At 39.8% G+C, this 22,553-nt stretch overlaps 1 protein-coding gene and 1 non-coding gene across 11 annotated transcripts in view; one reads left to right on the top strand and one right to left on the bottom strand.

Moving 5' to 3' along the window:
- Il15 (interleukin 15) overlaps positions 1 to 10,547 on the bottom strand; it is a 78,081-nt gene extending 67,534 nt beyond the window's left edge. For 4 of the 10 annotated variants that reach the window (XM_029480477.1, XM_085843790.1, XM_029480482.1 and 1 more), the window contains exon 1: positions 10,076 to 10,299. The gene's annotated coding sequence lies outside the window, so the exon portion shown is untranslated. The other 6 variants (XM_085843785.1, XM_085843789.1, XM_085843784.1 and 3 more) reach the window with 5 other exon arrangements.
- A 6,186-nt stretch (positions 10,548 to 16,733) lies between these two features.
- Positions 16,734 to 16,869, top strand: LOC115031793 (small nucleolar RNA SNORA42/SNORA80 family). Its single transcript, XR_003837455.1, has one exon. It is a non-coding gene; the product is annotated as a small nucleolar RNA SNORA42/SNORA80 family (small nucleolar RNA).
- The last annotated feature ends 5,684 nt before the right edge of the window (positions 16,870 to 22,553 follow it).

Here is a 22,553-nt window from a genome sequence, read left to right as displayed (position 1 = left end):
CTCCAACTGACTAATATTTTCAATTGTGTAACCCACTTTTATTACAGTCTTGAGATTCCAAAATTAGTATCTCCTTTTCTTATTTTAGGTGTAACCAAGATCTATCTATCCCTGGCACCTTTAATTTTCCTATCTGTCAGGATTAATCCCCAACTCTTGTCTCATGTCTCCTGGTGACTCAAATCTTGTCAAGAGTTAGAATACAGATCATATATTCTAGGAATTCAGCATTACTGAACCGGCAACTGAAGCAAACAATTTAATGGATAACTAAGATGTTAATAAGTAGATTCTCTTTGAAAATACCTCTGTTTTCTTTCTCTCACTAGTTTATATTGTTCAATTAGTTGATTGGTTGTTTGGATGGGTGGTTGTTAGATGGTTTTCAAAAACAAAAACTTATGCTGTAGCTCAGACTGGCCTTGACCTCAACATCTTCTTGTCTCTGCCTGTTGAGGTCTGAAATTGCCAGGTATGGGCAACCATGCCAAGTCTTTACTATTTTTTTAGTCTGTTGGTATTCCTTAGTAGCAATGTATCATTCATTCATTCATTCATTCATTGAATTTCTAATAGAAACTACCATATGCCAGAAACAACAAATGACAGAGCTGTGTCAATGAGGAAAATAATAAAAATATATGTTCCACTATAGTTTACATTGTAACAGAAGAAAAGAATTGTTCACAAGTTATTAAATCAAGCATATACACGTCCAGAGTTCCTTTTTATGAACATAAGAAACACTTATGAAAACTGAAACTTTCTCTGTATCAGTTAATTCAACATGAATTGAGCAGATATACGTCTCTATAAACTGCATTTAGTTCATTTTTGAATTGGTATCTGAATGTTTTATTGCTGCCATTTGCTCCATCAGATATTGTTTAACTTTTAAAACCTGGAAGCCTGTATTTCTAATCATATTTGACCCTCTAAGTTTCAGACCAAGTATTACAAAGTTGCATTGTATTAGATAACAGCAGAGATGTAGAGAAGCTGTGAGGTAACGGTTGTTGTTGGGCATGCAATTTGAAGACTGGTGATAACAGAAAACTTCAATGTAAATGGGGTACTCAAATCAAGCCCCAAAGGAGGAGGTAAAGGAGAATGGACATATCTCAGATAAGAGAAGTCTAGGCAAAAATAAAATAACAGAAACTTCAAAGGTGCTTGGGTAAGAACATAGAATGATGTTTAATAAGCAGAAACACTGTCTGTGTTAGCAAATCAGTGAACCAAAAAAAGGGAATAGAAGAGATCCTAAGCACACCAGTCATTATAACTGAATTTGGATTTCACCTAGAGGAGAAAACAGAGGAAGATTCTGAAAAGAACAGTAGTGTGTCCCAAGTTTTTAATTTTTTTTCTTTTTTACAATACCACCCTTTGTAAAATATAATTTCTAGAAATAGCTAACACAAAGCAGTGGCTTCCAGCCTGTGAATGTCTATGCCAGTCTACTTGTCAAAAAAATGACGTCTATGTCCTCTGATCTTGAGGCTGGCCTTATGAGTTCTTTTTCCCACAAGAAGGAAACAAGTATGGCAGTCAGAACTGAATGTTTTGTCCTTAAGTGTTGGCAGGTTCTACTTCCTGTCTTATGGGAGTTCAAGATTATATAAAGTGGACATGGGCTCCAACCCTTAACCCAGAAGATTTCTGCAAGTGATTCTCACTAACAAAAAACACCATTAGTAGGTATATTTACCACACGTAACAGGAGGCATCATGCCAAGCAGTAGATGACCAACACAAAATGAACTCAGTGGAATTGTTGTACTCATCTTACATTTTTGGGCATTTTTTCATCTTAATTGGCTTTTGTTTATGTAGTATGGTTTCTGATGTTGTGTTTTTATGGGTCCTGTGTGTGTCTGTGTTTCTTATGGTTTTACTTTTAAGACTTATGGTGTTTTTGTTGGTTTGCCTGTCTGTTTGCTTTGTAAGGCAAGAAATAATAGGCTTAGTGTTGGTGGGAATGGAGGTGGAATGGATCTGGGAGGATTCAGGGGAGGGGAAATCAGGATATATCCTCAAACCCCTGGGTGTAAGAAAGTTACACCCAGCCAGAGGGAAAGTCTTGTGAAAGACAACTAAGTCACACAAGCAACAGCACAAGAAACAGATATGAAGTGCCATAATCCTGTGTCCACCAATGTCTTGGGCCATAATGAACACAGCCCTGCTCAAAGGGTGCTGGCATTGATAGATATTACTGAAGGAACAAAATGGACTTTTGAAAGTGACAATTGGCTGCATTTAGGTGCTAAGATTAAGTATAGGACCAGAAAAATAAGAGAATTTCAAGCTGACTGTAATGGACCATACTGGTAAATACAGCACAGGAGAGGCAGAAGAGGTAAATGACAAATCAAGACCAGACTATAGCAAGTTCCAAGACAGTGTGGCACTTTATCCCAAAAACAATATATTTGACTACTTAGAAATGAAACTTGTCCTTGCTTGTCTAGGCATCAACAAATTTTCAAAGGAACACATAGTCTTGGGGCAAAGATCAAATCCAGGGTTCATTAGAACAACCTACTCTCAGGTTATAGATTATACGACTTGTGTATCTGAATCTCTCATTAAGACCTGAGAAAGTTTTAAGGTCATGTCTTGCAGATCTGACCAGGCAGTCTAAAGGTTACATAGTACCATATTGGTTCTTCTATAGTGTTCAGATTCACAGACAAAGAGGAACCAGTCTTGGGGGTGATGTGAATATTGTCTCTTAATGGAATGAATCTCAATAAAACTCAAAGGAAACCTCAACATTTAAAAGATATTTAAACATAAAAGAAAAACAAACAAGCAAATGAAAAGAATAACAGCTATATAAAAGAATGTCTCTAACTCTAACAGCAGGAAGTATACAACTTAATTGAAAATGTGTTGCTATGGAAAAAAGAGGAAGGGTCCAAGAAGGAGCCAAATATCCAAAAGGTGAAGATAAAGGACAAGAAACCTATCCTCTGGTATTCACCCCTCAAGTTGGTAGTATTAACCTGGGAGAGCAGAGCCTAAAAATGAGGCAGAAAAAAAGTCCTGTACAATATCCAACTTTATTCAGAATATCAGAATAAGTTTATGTTCTAAGGATTTAAAAAGAGTCACCTGAGAAAAGTGTCCAATTACTAGAATAAGCCACAGGTGGTAAAAATATCTTTTTCCATAGAGACATACGAATGACAACAGCTGAAGTAAACTGTCCTATCTGCGGCACCTTAGAGGAGAATGAAGAAACATTCTGAGAATTCTGTGTTGTGAAGAAACTGAGGTCACAGGACACATGTCTTGTTTCCTTGGAGTTTTCTCACATGTGCTCAGAATTCCCCTCACAGAACTCCATTCTTGGACTGGGTTCTGATTCTCTGGGAATAAGCCTGAACTTTTATAGGCCTACTTTCTGCTTTGAGGGTAAAGAGAACTAAGGAAACAGGACTAACTGAGTTTTGAACTGCTAGGAACCAGCAGCTATCACTGCCCTTTTTTTTCTCAGTTTTCAATGGCACTGTCTATTGTAATTCTCCTGTTCATATCATCTCACTCTACACTGCAGGCAAGAGAAAGTCGCTGTATATTTAGGCCAGAGAAACAAACAGCACCAGAAAAAGTGTATCCATAATTTAAAGATGTAATTTAAAATCTTCAAGTCTGAGCTACAGACGGCAATATAATAAGCCATGGGGTGAGAAGTGGCAAAGTGGCAAAGTCCATCATTGCTATCATTGAGATATTGAATATTATGGCTAAGTCAGTGTCTGCATGAGAAAAACAAATTAAATATAACTCACACTGACTTACACATTGGTTATCTATACAACTTAAAAAATGGAATTGTCACCAAGTAACATAGGAAGGACTATGGGGACAGGTGGATTATGGAGTAAAGTTGAGAATCCAACATGTTAAACATGTACTCAGGGATGATGGGTAGGCTTCGAATAGGAGTCTGGAGTTCACATGGTAAATCATGACTAGACACACAAATTTATGAATCACCAGCATATGAAAGCAGTAAAACCAGTGAGCCTGGATGAGATCACCAGGAGAGGATTCCCAGGTTAGACACCAGCTCTCAACTACTGGTTGAGAAGTAAACAACTAGTAAAAGAATGAAATGGTAGCTGGTGAGGTAGTAGGAAGACACAGATGGGGATAGAGTAGGAAAGGGCCCATGGGAAGAGAAGCAAGAACTACCCCCATGGAGTTAACCACTACTACATTCTTGGACTCTTTAACAAGAAGTACATTTTTAGGGAAGAAGTGGGCATATGTTGGTTGCAGTTTCCTCCAAGACTCAAACCTTTTATCCTCTAGAGAAGCTCCTTAAGTCACAAATTAAACAACTCAAAATTGCTTCAGGAAGTCCCTGAAACTTAGAAGACTCACTAGGCCCTTCCCACACCGGGTAAAGAATCAAGACTGCTGAGCTTTAGTCTCAGAAAAGCCAAGTTGCAAAGACAGAGGACTCTGAGATTAGACCAGCTGCCTAGAAGGATCAGAAATCAGACATGCTGCCCACAAGAGTCTCAGGTCAACCTAATCACCTGGAAAGGGGGCACACTTTAACTTTTTGAGCTGCGGGCAGGCTGTGCAGTGTGCTCTAGGTTTCCAGGTTTGATGAGCTGTCACCTATGCTGAAGTGGGCTTTGATGATGCAGCTGGCTTTGAGTTATTTCTGCTCTCATAAGTAATTCTCACTCATAGTTCTGTAAGTAACTCAATTTTAAAAGTTGGACTTTGGTTGTTATGGTGGTTTGTATATTCTTGGCCCAGGAAGTGGCACTATTAGGATGTGTAGCCTTGTTAAAGTAAGTGTGGCCCTGTTGCAGTAATTGTGTCACTGTGGGGGTGGGCTTTGAGACCCTCCTCCTAGGTCAGTCTCCTGTTTGCCTTCAGAACAAGATGTAGAACTCTCAGCTCCTCTAGTGCCATGCCTGCCTAGATGTTGCCATGCTCTTGCCTTGAGGATAATGGACTGAACCTCTGAACCTATAAACCAGCTCCAATTAGTATTGTCCCTTATAAGAGTTGCCTTGGTCATGGTGTCTCTTCACATCAGCGAAACCCTAACTTAGACAGAGTTATCCCTAGTTTTGTAGGTTGTGGGCTTCATATATAGGGTGAATAATGGTGTGTGTGTGTGTGTGTGTGTGTGTGTGTGTGTGTGTGTGTGGTCTTGTATCTCTTCAAGAAAAGCCTTCTCACACAGCAGCATAAAATTCTGGTTTGTTCAAAAGAATCTAAGAATAGAGAAATCTCAGATACATTTTTTTTCTATATGGTGGGATAAATGACAGATATAGTGAGAAGGAATATAATAAAAATATTAGGCTATGTATTTCTTAATAGGAGGAATTAGAGCAGAGGCATGATGGCAGGAGCTCGATCTATAAGACATGATAAGGAAGCATTGCCCATTCAAGCCATGCATACATTCAGTTCCACTGATCACCAGGAGACCCTCCACTGCAACCAAAGTAGGTCCATTACAGCTCCCACTCTGCCCAGTTAGAAAGAAGCCCAGGGGAGGGGTGAAATTAGATCAGGCATTTCCCTGAGCACAGTATCACTTGACAAAGAGGAGTAAGGCACAATAACTAAAGGAACTAAAAACCCACACTCACTATATGTAGAAGGGATTTGACAGATGAGCCTGGTTCTCCTTTCCTGATGCCTGAGGAATGACCCCCAACACACACACACACACACACACACACACACACACACACACACACACACCTATAACCCTTTCCCAACATAAATACAAAATACAATTGAAAAAAACCATACATTCATACATTTATGAAGATTTTCAGCAGAGAGACAGTTCCTTGATCGCCTCAAAGCTTGGTCATGGTTTCTCAAAAGCTGTCACGTCTTTTACAGTTCAAGTGGAAAGTTCAAGAGTAAGCTGTCCATCTATAACTGTGACTCAATGTTATTGGCCACCAACAACATTGCCAGGGCCTCTTTCTGTTCACAACAATGAGTTCAGCTCCCTTCCCCCACCAATCCTGTGGTCATTTCTTCCCTGTGCCCCACCCTTGACCATTTTCAGTTTCTATTTCTTCATTTGGCAAAATAATTTTTATCGTCATCCTAATGTGGTCTGTGACCTCTCAAGAAGACAGAAGAGATCAACATTTGGAAAAAAACACCCATATTTTACACTCAGGTACATAGATCACCATCATACTGTATAGTTCTGTGCCCTGTAGTGGGATAAAACACTTAAACACACATGCACACAAACACTCCAGTCTCCAGCCAGAGAATGTGTATGAACACTGATAATCAAATGGCTCAAGTAACCTCACTTTGCTGATTCTGACCTCAGCCACTGGACTCCTTAATTTTCTTTTGACTTTTATCATCATGGTGTATGTCTGCATGGTGGCGGTGACAGGCTCATGTGGCATGGCACATATGCAAGTGAGGTCAGAGGACAACTTTATGGAATGAGTTCTCTTTGCACCTTTGAACTCAGGTCACCAGGCTTATGTAGCCAGCTCCTTTACTCACTGGCCAAGCCACCTCACTGGTCCAAAAGGGATAACATTGTTTAATATACAGCAAAACAATCACTCAAATGATGGCCAGTGTCTGCTTCCTGGCAGAGATGGTTTTGTGTGTGTGTGTGTGTGTGTGTTTCCTTTCTAGCCATATTAAACACAAAGAACATGACACCTACAAAATGAGCATTGGTAAGAGTGAGCCTTAAGCTCAGCAGCAGATCCCACTCCCCTCAAGAGGGAACAGCAGCACCACCTTTTACCGTTTTCCTTTCGGTACAGTAGGAATAGACATGGAATGGCACTAGAATTCAACAGGACTATGCCTAGGACAAGCTGGCATGGTGCCTTCCTCTTAGTACTTTCAGCTTCACACTAGGCTCCTTCTGAACATGTTGTTTTACTTCAATATGTTAGGATTTCTAGGCTAACGTTGATTTTTCCATCCACTGTAATCCAAAAACAATTGCAAATAGCCCTTCTATCTCCTGACAGCTGCTAACATATTCACAAACACACATATACAAATCTATAGGATATATCAATATATGTATAAATGCATATGTAATTTTGATATTAGTTAACTGAAACACCATAAAATAATTCTTCATCGATGGCATGCCATTTCTCCCTAACAACACTCACTTTTACTCAACACCCTGATAGATTTTTTTCCTCCCACCAGTGCAAAGGCAAGCACAAGCCTCACACAATGCTGAGTTGCAGCCTTGGGTATGATGTAATGGGAGATTCTTCTCCTCCTATCTCTCTTTGAGTCCTAGCTTCCTGTGTGGATGGATGGAGTGACAAGCAGAGAGATTCAGATACAGAAGTCAATCCAGATTTACCCATTATGAGTCATTATTTTAAAAAACTGATACATATTAGGCAGCTATTCCCATTCAGAGATCATTAATTTCTCTAAGGGATCAAATTCATACAGATATTATGTGATTATAATCCTTAAACATATAATTAATAATATCAGCTATAAAAGTAATTAGAAGCCAAGATTCTAGCAACATTGGTCCAAAATAAATTAGTAACTGTCACTGTCAAAACTGTGGGAAAACTGTTGAATAGGACATTCTTTCATTTTTATCAGCATTGCAATCTTAGCTCAGTCTGGGGTGGAAGAGGTTAATCCTCCCAAGACCTGTTTCCCTGCAGAAGTCATTGAGTTACTCTAGCAAATGTGCCATACACACAAATATTTATAAACAGATGTCTAGTATGACACTCTCTAAACACGCGTGTACTTAGAACAATATTGGGGGGTTAGAATTTAAGTTGTTGACTGTTATTTATGTAACAGGCTGTGGGATGAAGACATTATTTCCTGGGTTGTGGTTAACCAGCATTCAGAAGAAAAGTTACATAAACAGAGACCAGATTCTAAACGTTTTAAAGCCTTGGGTCAAATATCCATTTATAAAAGCTGATTGGTGTTACAAATAGTTCCCTCAGGAAAATCCACAGAGCTCCTTTTTTTTAACTTTCCTAAAATCACAGAGCAGCAGCACACCTCTGCTGCAGTGCTTCCCAAGGTCAAAATTCTGCTTCCAAATTATTTCAATAACCTTAAGCCATTTTGCTAAAAATCTTCAAAATTAGTTTATAAAAAAAATCTGGCCGGGCGTGGTGGCGCACGCCTTTAATCCCAGCACTCGGGAGGCAGAGGCAGGAGGATTTCTGAGTTCGAGGCCAGCCTGGTCTACAAAGTGAGTTTCAGGACAGCCAGGGCTATACAGAGAAACCCTGTCTCGAAAAACAAACCAAAAAAGAAAGAAAACAAAAAAATCTGTGTCATTGACAAATGTTATATTATGCAATATAGCCACAGACACTTCTTGGAATTAAAACAAGATTTAACTAAGAAAGCACCATCGTATTTTTCCTTTAACCCACCAGCAATCTGCAGGAAAATTCCAAGAAGCAGCTTCCCACCGCACTGTGGACTGCCCCTGCCCGCCAATCAGCAGCCAGCAGTAATATCTAAACTACTAGATACCTGTCAGGGATCTGAACTAGGGAAAACCTGCCCCCCTATCATGTTGCAAAACAGATCACAAGGCAAGAGGACCCATTAGAGTGAGAATGGGACTGCCAACTCCCAGAAGGGAAAAGGGGAAGCATAAAGACCAGGGGAGAAGCAGACACATTTATAACAAACCTGAAGCAATTTCTGACCCTTCCACATTTTAAGTAAAACTCCGGAGTTTATTTATTTATTTTTATTCTAAAAGCCTAAAATAACTATAGTTTTGTCTCTACTCCTTTATTAATATTGATGTTCCTTCTTGGGTCGCTTCTCTCTTATCAATCCCTCTAAACTTCCTTTAAGAAATCCTTTAAATTTTAGTGAGTATTCAATGTTGATAAGGATCTAACTTGAGGCAGCAATCTTAGTAATCTGTTTATTTACCAGCTCAGACTGGAGAGTCCTGGCAGGTCAATGGGGCCTCCCTGGCGCCACCAATGAGAGTATCAGAAATCAATTTAAAATCACCAGTGGAAAGTAGCTGCTGCCAATCACCTCATTTCCATTTCAGCTTCTGCGGGACTCTGTCTTTGGTTCTGTCTGGAACCTGTCAGGACGCTGCCTGGTTCTGTCTGGAACCTGGATCATTAACAATGTTTGGACATTAACATAATCTTAAATGCAGGGGGAGGGGCTATAGACATTCTTTTGAGCTTTCCATTCTTGCAACTTTGCACTCTCCAACGCACTTGAAAGAGTTAGCTGGGTTTTCAGATAAAGCCCGCTTGAGTGAGGAGTTTATTTCAGGACAATCTTCCCCCTTGCTTCCCTTCAATCTGGTATTTCTGACAGACAACTGCTTTGATTAAGCCTTGAGCTAAGCTGTTGCTAATACAGACGCAGACCTATGGCCATCCCTGCACATTTATTTCCCTAGAAAACGCATCTTCAACAAGGAAAAGGTGAGTAATTTTTGCAAAGGGAGAGAGGAGAGAGAGAGAGAGAGAGAGAGAGAGAGAGAGAGAGAGAGAGAGAGAGAGAGAGAGAGAGAAAGTCCATAGCAGCCATCCATTCTCCATTCGCCGGGGCCAGAAGTTTGGAAGAATGTGGCAAGCAGAGTTAGTACCTTTCCTGACCTCTCTGAGCTCTGTTAGATGTGGAACTCAGCCTTCCAAACACAGCAGGATCCGGTCTTCATCCAACTGCAACTGGGCGGGGGCAGTCCTGCCCTGGCAAGGTCCCTGCAGCGCGTAAGGAGATGCACTGCAAGTCTTTGGGCGCAGAGAATTGGGAGAGACTCGCAGGAGGACCCGCAAGCTGCCCTACTCTGCAAGGGGAGGATGGAGAAGAGAACTCCGGAGAAGAGTGGCTGGACAGAAGGAGAAACACTCTGCATACAGTGCATTGAAGTCTTGGTCAAGAGGGCGGGGCGGCTTGGCCGGCAGCTGGAGGGGAGAAGGGTGCCTGAGCAGAGCCAGAGCTGGGAGGGGCCCGGGGCGTAGGCTTTCGGGAAAAAAAAAATTCCATTGTTGATCCACCACCACCAGCACTACCACCTCCCATTCTGTACCTCCATCGGGTTCTGGTTGAAGAGTGCAGGATGCAGAGCAGCAGCCAGCGCGAGCAATCCAGGCACAAGGAGCGAATCAGTTGGGGTTTCCCTGGTTTCCCCCAGTGCTTTCCAGCCGGGGAGTCCCAACCCCAGCTAACAGAAAAGTGAAAGAGAAAGAGCCCAAGCTGAGGCGGAGATCAACACCCTGGGGAGGTTGCGGGAGGAGCACATGGTCCCGGCCACCTTACCAGGTGCCCACATGATTCTGCCACTGCCAGGTCCCCAGGGTGCAGAACCTGAAGGGCAACTGAGAGCAGTCTCCTCCCCCTGGGCAGTTGGCCACAGCCTCTGTGTGTCCTGGAATGCCTGTGCCTCTGTGAAGTTTCAAGGAGTTGGCCTGAGTTCACAGGTTGCTTGCATCTACAGCAACTGCATTGCTGGGAGGCAGTTTGGCTTCCCCCAAAGAAGCCCGGAGGAGATCTGGACAGAGCCTGCACCGGGAGGAAACGGAAAAGGACCTTGGTTCTGGAATGGGCGGTCCTCCAAAACAACCCTTGACCTGCTGCAGAGTCTGGAAGAGGGAAGTTTCTTTCTGAACTCTTACCAGGAGGTGCCTGGGCACTGTTTGGGAACAGTAAACTTCCACTAAATTGACCCCTCTTGGGTCATTTTTCCAACCTAATTTGTAGCTGAATATAAAACATTGCACATGTCTTTTGACTGGAAACAAGGCGTGGGTAAGGTTGGAAATTGGGAGCGATTACAGTGAGGAGGAGTTAGCCATGCCAACTTTGTGTCTATTCCAGACAGCCGGAGAGCCCGGAGTCCCAGCTTTGGCATTCAGATGAATCATTGAAAAGACTCAGTGGCTTGTGGTTCCCAAAGCTTTTAAGGAAGCCAGGAGAAAACGATAAGGCCCTTGGCACCTAGTTAAACACAACTATGTTCTGTGTTTTTGTGTATTACATAAAAAATGAAAAAAACTAGAATATTTGAACGACTAATTATTTACTGTGTGTGACATTCTACATAAAATCATTGTAATGGGAAGTTTGTTCTCACACACTTATCTTGTATCCCTTCAAGGTTTATATTTGAAACAATAATGCACGTTTTGGTAACAATCACACCAAAATTTACTTATAATAAAAATCGTGAAAATATGTATTTTACAACCATTTAAAATTTTACTACCATTATAAATTATATTTAAAGAAATATAAAAATCTGACTGGAGATATTGCTCAGCAGTTCAAGAGCTTGTTGTTCTTGCAGAGGTCTGGACTTCCATTCTCAGGACCATACTAAGATGATCCACTAACAGCTATAACTCCTGTTCCAGAGAATCCAACAGCATTGGTCTCCTGAGGGACCTGTACTTACACACACACACACACACACATACACGCATACACTCACACACACGTGTGCACACACACTCGCACACATTCAAATACATTTTTAAAATCAATATTCTTTTTGTACAGGACAATGCAGTGAATTGTCTTGAACAGCTTCAATGAGTTTCAAACCCAACCACTTTTCCATTTCACACTGAAGCCCTGCTTTGTGAAATGAGCATGCACTATGAAAATAGGCCAGAAGCTGGACTGAATTCCATCACAATGATGTACTAGCTGTGAACATCTTAGTATGTGAGTGACATAGAGGTGAGCAAGTAGGTCAATATCTCATGCCTCAACTTGAACCAATACAGAGCTCTGTGTACTCTTGCAAGGTGATTCCTTTCGCATCTCTCCAGATCACCCTATGTCTCCTGTGTGCTGTTCAACTGGTAGAGGAATCACATGACCATCAATAAGACACTTCATGGACTACACCCAGTACCTCCATACAGGACTGGTTGCTACTTTGGCCAGAACACACAATGCATTCCAGTCGTCCTCTTCTGTTCACGTGCTCTAACTGAGGCAGCTGCTTTTAGCAGAAGTTCACCAGCCCTAGGATCCAGACCCTGCTGGTCATCCTTAGGACTGATCAGGCATCCCTACCTAAAAATACACTTTTATACCATGAAGTATTAAACATTCTGAGCCACCAAGTATTAAATATTCTGAGCTACTGGAGAATTTTCATAATACTTAGGAAACTTAGAGTGTGCTTTCTTCACGAGATGAACTATACAGAGCACTCTACGTATATGAAAAACAATTACCTGGCTTCTAACTGCTGATCCCACTTCAGATATATACAGTAGGTTTCAAAATAAGATGGCAAATGGTATATGAGGCATTTATGCATTTGTGGTAAGAATAATGCTGATGACAATGAAGTCGATTGGAGCATTGTTGCCATGGGGTTCATTGTCCTACTATTGCCTCTCAAACATGCAGGGTGAATTTGTTTTCTTAATTACAAATATAAGAGGAATTTTTAAATGACTCACACGTGCCCACAGTCCAGTGACATTCACTGTGTGGCATAATTTGTTTTCGTTGCATTCCACTCCAACAGAACTTTAATATATATAGTTTGTACTTTCACTTGCCACAGGCACATTGGGAAGATATTGAAAATCACTCACACCAATGAACAAGTAAATTCCACCACATAAATTAAAAGAAAGACAAAGATTGATGGAATAATCTTGAAATTGCCTCAAGAAAACTTTGACAATTACAATGGGAGAAGGGATGAGGACAAACTAACTAAACTCATAGAAGAGGCCATGGCAGTCATTTTCAAAGAATGAACAAGAACACCAGAGTTTGGGAAGTTAAATAAAACATATGCTGATTTCCCGAAGATTAACTTTGCTGTATTTAAAATAAATAACTAGATGGGTATCATGGCTCATACCCACTTGCTGGTGTTTAGAATTCTGAAACCGTGGGGAGTGACAATTCTAGAATTTTGATTTCTTTAAAATAAATCACAGAAATATAAGAATATGTTTTCATTTTAATCCCAAAGTGTGGTGATGTGGGGCTGCTGACAGTCTGAAGCAGTTAACAATGATTTACCTCCTGCTCTAGCAGAGGTGTGGTTTTGCCAGCTGCAGATAGTTTCTATGATTGTATGAAGACATTTGGAATTTTGGCAACTTTTCAGAGGGTATATAAATTCTAGAACCCTGATAGGCAGACTCAGTGGTCATTGGTTGTGATTTGTCAGTAGTCATGCTCAAAGAAAAAAATAAATTAGAATCAAGGAGATCTCTCTTTCTCTCTCTCTCTCTCTCTCTCTCTCTCTCTCTCTCTCTCTCTCTCTCTCTCTCTCTCTCTCTCTCTCTCTCTCTCTCTCTCTCCCTCTGCCTCTCCTCTCCCCTCTCCTTCTTTCTATCTAGTGATAGATGGTAGAACCTGGGGTATGAAGTGTGAAAAAATGAAGAACCCACAAAGTAGCAAAAACCAGATGCAATCAAAGAAGAAACAAGAAGAAACTAGATTCACAGATAATCTCTCTCCTTCATTCTCTCTTATGTAGTGATAGGGGTTGAAACCAGGGAAACAAAGAGTGGGAAAAAGAGGAACTCAAAGTAGTTAAGACCAGCGGCAGACAAGAGTTCAAGGTGTACATGGGTTACAGAATGAGATTCTGCAAAAGAAAGAAAGAAAGAAAGGAAGGAAGAAAGAAAGAAGAAAAGAAAAAAGAAAAACTGAAAAAGAAAGAAAAAAAGAACAAGAGAAGAGAAAATGTAAAAGAAAAGAAATTGAAATAACTTTTTCAATAGATTTTTCTAGTCAAAGAGAAGTTAAATGCTAACCTGTGAGATCAGAGATCTGATGAATGCAGCCTGTAGCAGTGGCCTCATTCACAGCCCCTAGGGTAAGTAACATGGCAGGAATTCATTGGTCCTTTGGTCTTTGGAAAGGGGCTTGTTTCCTCTCAAATTGCCTTGAAAGATATGGAAAGTGTGCAGACCCTAAGATGCAATGATCCTCCCTCTCCCTGTGTCCCTCCCTCCCTCTCTTCCTCCTTCATAGTGAGGAATTACATTTGTTTGTCAAGGGCTGTGAGGGCTGAACTATGCTAGCCACTGCATTTGTAGATCTTACACAGTGGTTCTAGGCCCGTGTTATTTTTAATTATTTTTAGTTTGATCTCACACAGTAATGGGGTATGTACAGTATGAAATTCGATGCACTCACACAAGTAAGAACAGGTGTGAACACACTTGTGCTCACAGCAGTCAGCAGCACTCCAAGATAACATCATCAGAGCCTTCATTTTGTAAGAATTAAATCAAGGCTGAGGTAGAATTTTCTGCATTTGTTTCTCTCTTCCTGATTTTTGTCTTTAGTTTGTTTGTTTGTTTTGTTTGTTTTGTTTTTTAATGCTAGGGTAGATAGATTTTTTTTCCATTCACCTCAGATTACATTACAGTTGACTGATACATAGTATCCTGCACTTATTAAGCAGTCTGGCTTGAAAACAGACCTGTATGCTCAGCTACTTCCAGACTGGTTACCACAGTCTACAGCTTCTGAAACACACACTGGAGAAGAAATCATCTAGAGCCTCTCAGGTAAGATCTCTGAAGGAGTTTAGTCCCCAGGAGGGAGGATGCTTATCATCTGCTTGGTTTCTGCCTGCTGAGCGCTCTGTGTTTCTGTAATGAAAGTGTCCCAAGTATTGCAGCCCTGCTATAAACATAGGCCATTTGAATAAAGTGATTTGACAGCTGGCTGGCAGAGAGCTGATGGAAAGTAAAAACCACAAGTTGCTGCTAGTTCTTAATAAGGATGGGCAACTGTGTTGAACTGTAGTGTCTGGGTGTATCCATAGCAAAATAAGAGAAGATGCCTGATTCAAGGTAGAGATGAATAAGCACTAGAACCTATTTCATATCTCAAAATGCATGTAAGGCTAAATGAAATGCTTAAATCCTATTTAAGAAGAAACAAGAAGTGAATTCATTTGTAATAGACCTATTCTGAACAGGCTTCAGTACCCCGGAGCTCTTGTCTCTAGCTGCATATGTATCAAAAGATGGCCTAGTCGGCCATCACTGGAAAGAGAGGCCCATTGGACTTGCAAACTTTATATGCCCCAGTACAGGGGAATGCCAGGGCCAAAAAGGGGGAGTGGGTGGTTAGGGGAGTGGGGGTAGGTGGGTATGGGGGACTTTTGGGATAGTATTGGAAATGTAAATGAGATACCTAATTAAAAAAAATTAAAAAAAAAAGAAAAAAAAGTTGACCTTCTCAATCAGAATCTAAAACAAAACTCGTAAATTGCCTGTGTTAGATTCATCACTTGAGAGTCTAAAGAGGCAATAGAATATATTGTTATTGTTGACATGTAGTACTCTATTTCACATGTACTTGCTAACAGTGATAAAGACACATGAAATTATTATATGACTCTCATTCCATTTACTTATCAGCTGAGTGTGGAGAGGAGAGTACATGCCAGGCACACATGTGGAAGGCAGCAGAAGAACACACAGCTCAGTGCTTCAGTTTGCCTGCCAACCCTGTGAGTTCTCAGCAGGAAGTTAGCAGGAATGCCTTGGAATTTACATTTAGAAAAAAACAAAGCTAAGCCTCCCTGCCTTCCCTACCTCCTTATATAAAAATCCACTGGAAACACATCAAAGACCTAAATACAAATGTAAAAGTTAGGAAGCTAAACAACATATTGGTCCATTGTCCTCACCCTTCCTAATGTTATGACCCTTTAATACAGTTCCTCATGTTGTGCTGACCCCCAATCATAAAATTATTTCTGTTGCTGCTGCCTAGCTGTAATTTTGCCACGGTTGTGAATTAGAGTGTAAGTATTTTTAGAGATAGATGTTTGTCAAGGGGTCATGACCCACAGGTTGAGAACTGCTGCTCTAGAAAGACAGAAAGTAATGAATATATACTTAAAGACGATATATTAGATTGTCTTACATAAGAGAGTAATCCAACAAAAACAGCTGTCTTCATACCAGAGGACTGAACTGCTAGTAGCTTGGCAGTCTACTGAGCTGAATGCCTGCCTCAGCTAGCCTGCTCAGACACTGAGGCCCTGGAAGGTCCTGGCGACCATTTGTCTCTAGTCCATGCTGAATGGCCAAAGAAGCTAAGTATTTAAGCCAGTAACAGTAAGGAATGTAGCAGCAGCAGCAGCAGCAGCAGCAGCGATTGGGTAGAATTTGCCTGAACAATGGGAAAGAAACAAAAAGGAAGTCAGATGAAAAGCCAAGTTGTTCCCTTGTCACTGTTAGGGTGGCTCCTCTCAGTTCAAATAACCTGATTGTATTACTCACAATATATTGCTTCTAGATTCTGTTTCTCTACGTTCTAGAGAAACAACTGATAGAAAATATATATATATATATGAATATATTTAATATATTAAATATCACAATGACTACCTCTCAATGGAAATCAAGAATCAATATTTCTTCATTCTAGATTTCTGGATGTCGTAATTGGTTTTCAGTATATGTCAGCATTTCACAGAAGTAGGTCCAACACCAGTGAAGGACTGGACTTGCCAGTGAGAATGAAGACAAGCAGACAAAGAATGAGCCATTCCTTCTTCCATGCCCTTTATATAAACTGTCACCAGAAGGTGTGGCCCAGATTTAAGACGGGTCTCCACACCTCAAATGATCCAATCATAAAAAGAAAACCAAAGTCCCTCACAGGTGTGCCCAGCTGCTAGGGTTTTAGTTAACTACAAATGTAGTCAAATTGATGATCAAGGATAGCTATCACATGCATGGATTTGGATATATGGCAGGCTGGTCCCCATGGGCCTCTCATAGTGTCCCATGCTAGAGCAAACTGTGGCTCCTAACCATTTCCCAGCCTCCGGGCCTATAGGCTACAGGCACTGAAGTACGTCACACAGTGGGAGAAAAGAAAGAAAAGAAAAAGAAAAGAAGAATAGCCATCACACTGACCAAAAAAGTTCCTCATAGGAGAGTCCAGAGGCTTGCCTCTTAGTCAATTCCAGATCCAGTCAAGTTGAAAACCAAGATGAACCTTCACAGTGGATTTTTTTTTAAGAACCACAAGGGAAACTACTGAAGATATACCACAAAGAGTATGATGACCTGATATCAATAAAATTGTACATCATTAGAAAGACAAAGAATAACTGCAAGTGAAGGGGTGGGTACATGGGAACTTTGCACTCTGTTGGTGTAAATATGAATTACCATAGCTACTGTGGAATAAAATATACAAGTTCCTTTAAAACTTAAGATAACTATCATATGACCCAACAACCCTGCTCAGGAATATATACAAAAGAATAGAATCCACCAGAGAAAGAGGCATCTGCAGTCAGACTCCTCAGCTCACTGTTGGCAGCACTAAGAAATGGAAGTAAAGAAAATGTGGCCAGACACTATGGGAAAACATTCACCCTTCATGCAAGTGTGAAACCTTGTCATTTGTCACAACATAACTAGAAGCAGAGTCTATTTCATTCTATAAATTGAGCTGCGCAAAGAAGGACAAATATTGTTTGACACCGTTCATGTGAAGACTCCAAAAAGCTCATCTAGAAATAGAAACTAGAGGATGGTTATAAGAAGTTGGGAGATGAACGTGGGTCAAGGAAAGTGTGGTCATGGATGCTAAGTTAGAGGCTGAGGGAAGAAGGACTTTTCTGATAGCCGTTATAAGATGATGGCTATAGGTGATAACATAGCATTTATGTGTGTTGAAAAACTAAACTAGATGACTTTGAATGTTTTGCCATGAAGAGGTGATAGTAGTTTGAGGTGATTGATGTACTTAATTTAATTTAAACATAATTTATATATTAATCATCACATGGTACACTTGTGATGGTTTGACTGAGAAGTGTCCCATGGGCTTGTATATTTAAACAGTTGGTTCCCTACTTGAAGGCCAATTTGTAGGAGGTTACAGAATTTATAGGAGGTAGAGCTTTACTGGAGAAGGTACCTCACTAGGTGAGCTCTCAGGGATTTATACACTGCCCACTCCCCTCCCCTCTTCACACTGTGTCTTGTGGACAGATGAAATGTGATCAGTTAGCTTCCAGCTCCTGCAGCCCTGCCATGCTTTCTGTACCATGGTGAATTTTATGCTTCAGGAACCAGAAGCTAAAGAGAACTGTTTCTCCCTCATTGCTTCTGGTCATGGTATTTTATCACCGCAAGAGAAAAGTCATTAATACAATGCATCATTGACATGTATAATTCTCATGCATCAGTTAAAGATGAAATGTAAGCATGATAGTGCATGCTTGTGATTTCAGCACCTGCAAGTTTAAGTCTGAAATTTTTGAGTTTCTAGCCAATGTGTGCTATGTAGGGAGGCTCTGTCATCAAAAGCTACCATCCATGATAATTAAAACAAATTGCTTAATTTAACTTAATAAAAATAGATATTAAGCAATGTGGGAATACTGGAGGAAAATAGCATTGCTTTGCTGTAAAATTTGTGGATTAATACATTTAAAAGAATCCTTCTGTAGCAGTTGAAACAGTGGGTGAAATTGGAGGTGGGTGATATAGTATTTGAGTTCTTACCCAAACAGAATAGAAAATGTGATACTTTCCAACAAAACAAAACAAACATTAAAACCTGTACTATTGGTGTACAGAAACACACAAACACTAAGTGGTCATTTTTCTGAAAACTGGATTTCATAGTACAGGCCTGACATTTTTATTATGTTTGTAGCATGAATTAGAAATGAGCTTACTGAGCATAAAAAAGAAATCTTACATTCACAAAGTTTGGCTTTTGTGTTCAAACATAGTAAAGATATAAAAAAAAAAGTACTAGAAGAATCCATCCATAAATAAATATTCAAACTTGTGTAAACCAGTCATAACAACCACCTTGCTGTTTTGTATGCATCACTTTTTTTTTTTACTTACATGGGTCTCCTTTTTTTTTTTTATTTACATGGGTCTCCCTTCTCAAATATGCCCTCCTTTGTACTTATACCTAAGCATATTTGCAAAGACCTGTAGAATAGAAATAGGCTTTTGACAGCCCTCAGCTGTTCATAGGATTCTTTAATCCTTTTCTGATTGCCACCTCTGTTAATGCAGGGTCTAGCCAAGACTCCATTAATCCTTTCTTTACAAGATGTCATCCCATGTTTTTTTTTTAATTTATTTTAAATTTCTCCGCATGAGTATAATATATGCATATGATTATATTCTATTATCTTTGTTGATTATTGGATGAATTTCCTAAAGATATGTATGAAATAGCATAAAGAACTACTTCCTAAATTTTCCTTAATACTAAAATACATAGATTTTCATATACTTCCTCAGAGGCAGCACTAGTTAACAATCATAGACAAAGTATTCAGCTAAAATAACTTTGTGATACTACTTCAAAAGAAACTGTGAGCCATTTCTCTTCTGTATATCCAGAGCTCATTCAGTGCACAACTATATTACTAGATCTTGCATGAATTCAAACTACAATTTTAATGTAAAGCAAAAGTCATGTCCATATAAAAGTTCCACAAATTATCCAAATATTCTTTAATTACAATTTTTGGCACCCTTTTTGAATTAATGCTGAAAGACAAAGTTTTTTTTTAATTTTTAATATTTTTATTACGTATTTTCCTCAATTACATTTCCAATGCTATCCCAAAAGTCCTCCATACCCCCCCCCCCACTTCCCTACAAGGATGGACCATCTAGAGACTGCCATATCCAGGGATCCATCCCATAATCAGCTTCCAAACGCTGACACCATTGCATACACTAGCAAGATTTTGCTGAAAGGACCCTGATATAGCTGTCTCTTGTGAGACTATGCCGGGGCCTAGCAAACACAGAAGTGGAAGCTCACAGTCAGCTATTGGATGGATCACAGGGCTCCCAATGGAGAAGCTAGAGAAAGTACCCAAGGAGTTAAAGGGATCTGCAACCCTATAGGGGGAACAACATGATGAACTAACCAGTACCCCGGAGCTCTTGTCTCTAGCTGCATATGTATTGAAAGATGGCCTAGTCGGCCATCACTGGAAAGAGAGGCCCATTGGACTTGCAAACTTTATATGCCCCAATACAGGGGAATGCCAGGGCCAAAAGAATGAGAATGGGTGGGTAGGGAAGGATGGACCATCTAAAGACAAAGTTTTGAGGTAAAGTTTTGACTTAAAATAAAATGTAAATTTATAGTACCAGTTGTTGTATGCTCAATGCTCACATAGATGAACTACTAAAGAACTGTGTCTCTAACTGCATATGTAGCAGAGGATGGCCTAGTCAGCCATCAGTGGGAGGAAAGGCCCTTGGTCTTGTGAAGATTCTAGGCCCCAGCATAGGGGAATGCCAGGGCCAGGAAGTGGGAGTGGGTGGGTTGGGGAGCAGGGAGGGGAGGGGAAAGGGGATTTTCAGAGAGGAAACTAGGAAAGGGGATAGCATTTGAAATGTAAATGAAGAAAACATCTAATAAATTCTTTTAAAATAAGAATTGCCCATAAAATCTGATAATACTTCTCCCATTATCCTTGAAGATAATTTTTTGTGTCTACAATTTCCCTTAGCTTTATTGTCACATACAATGAGGACAGTGATTCTACTTTTCAGTAAAATATTTTATATATGTACTTTTAAATTAACCACTTTTTAGTCTTTAAGAATTTCACACATGCATATGATAAAGTAGACCTTTCTCTATTATTCCCTCTCCCATGGCCTCTTTACCCTCAGTGCCTTTCCTTCCCAAGTTCATGTCTTTTACTTTTGTGATCCATTAAGTCCAATGAGTCCTGTCTATAAGCAGATGAATGTGGGGCCCACCTGCTATACCTGGAAAGCAACCAGTGGCTACACTAAGGAGGAAGAGTTTTTCCTCTCCCAGAAGCTATGACTGCCAACAGCTCCATCCACAGTAAAGGAAGTGAATTACCATCTATGTGGAACATTTGGCGGCTTGATCTCATGTAGGTCTTGTGTAAGCTGCACCGCTGGTGTGAGTTCATGAGTGCAATCACCATGTCACGCCCAGAAGACAAGATCATCTTTCACAGATAACCTCTTGGGCTGTTTCAGACATTCTTATTAGCCAGTCTACTAGGTTTTCTTTCGTTTTGTCTCCTATAATTGAAATTATGCCAATGAGCTCATGGTGTTGCTCCCTGCTTCCTGAGACTTCAGGCAGGAAATAAACTCTTACTAGACATAAATCAACTGGGTACTTTTCTCATTCTACTCTGACACATTAAGCCTTCTCTCTTACTGAAAGCTCTTCCCTTCAAAGAGACTTTGCATGCTAGCTTCAGTTCATGCTCACCTCTATTCCTGATGGGTCCTTGCTTGGACACATTTGGTTAGACAGCCATTATTTTTCTCAAGCTAGCTGAGATTTGTACATTTCTTCATTTCATGTGATATAGGCTCAGAGACTTCCCTCCCTCACTTCCTCCATTTCTCTTTCCAGCTTTTTCTACCCATCTCCTCATTTGAATTAATACACAAAGACATAGAAGTAGGTTGTAATCTTAGAGCTGAAAGGTAATAAATGTTAAGTGAAGACTTAAAAATGTTCCTTGTGAAGATCATATTCAAAGATTATTTTAGATTTTATTATAAAATCTTACCTTAGAGTAAAAAATAATATATATCTTTTTCAGTAATCATTAACACTTCACTCTCATATCAACCAATATTTTTTCAAAATCTATGCCTGATGAGTATATAGTACAATGTTTTAATAAACATTGTTATTTTATTGGATATTTTTTTAAAACCGTACTTTGTGATATTTTGTAGATGGCATAGTAGCAACCATCTTTATAGGTATATACTTTGGCATGTATGTACCTGGGTGATTTTAGGGTAATCATAGCTGTTAACCAAGTATTACAGCACTGTTAACTTTTGAAACTTGGTAACTATAAGGTTTGGGGAGATGGATCAATAGATCAGAACACTGCTGTTCTTCCAGAGAGACAAGGTTCAATGAATTCCCACTATCCACATAGTAGGTCACAACTGTCTGGAACTCCATTTCTAGGGAATCTAATGCCCTCTTCTGGTCCTTGTGGGCACTGCACACGTGTGAAATATAAACATATACTCAGGCAAACACTATTATACATGAAATGAAAATCTCAAAAGAAATGAGAAATTATTACCTACACACTATTATGAGAGCCCCATAAATCTATACAGTGCCAGAGTTCAGAAATGTAAAACAGTATAAATATTTGAAATAAAATTTTCTTACTCAACAGATATTCATCTACATAGATTATATTTGTTAACACTGCCCTAATAGCTATTGAATTGAATAAAATTATTTCAGAATAATTTGAGATGTGCTGGTGCCTTATGTATTGTTTATATTGAGAACAATTCTGGTATTTTAACCTTAGGTGCTCTTCCAGCTGCGAATTAGAAAAACAATATTCTTTATAAGAAAGAAATAAGCACTTTTCAATAAGAATCTTAACTTCAGAGGAATTATTTATGAAATATTTTTATGATCCAACTGAGATTATCTTATAACTAAATCTTTTTTGGCTTGTGTAACTATAATACAATATGCCAAAATATTTTTCTGCCAAGATCATTAGA

The sequence above is a fragment of the Mus caroli genome, unplaced genomic scaffold, assembly GCF_978045245.1.
Source record: "Mus caroli unplaced genomic scaffold, Mus_caroli_1 scaffold_10, whole genome shotgun sequence".
Taxonomy (NCBI): Eukaryota; Metazoa; Chordata; class Mammalia; order Rodentia; family Muridae; genus Mus; species Mus caroli.
Note: the sequence above shows the minus strand (reverse complement) of the source record. Positions and strands in the feature narration are given on the sequence as shown.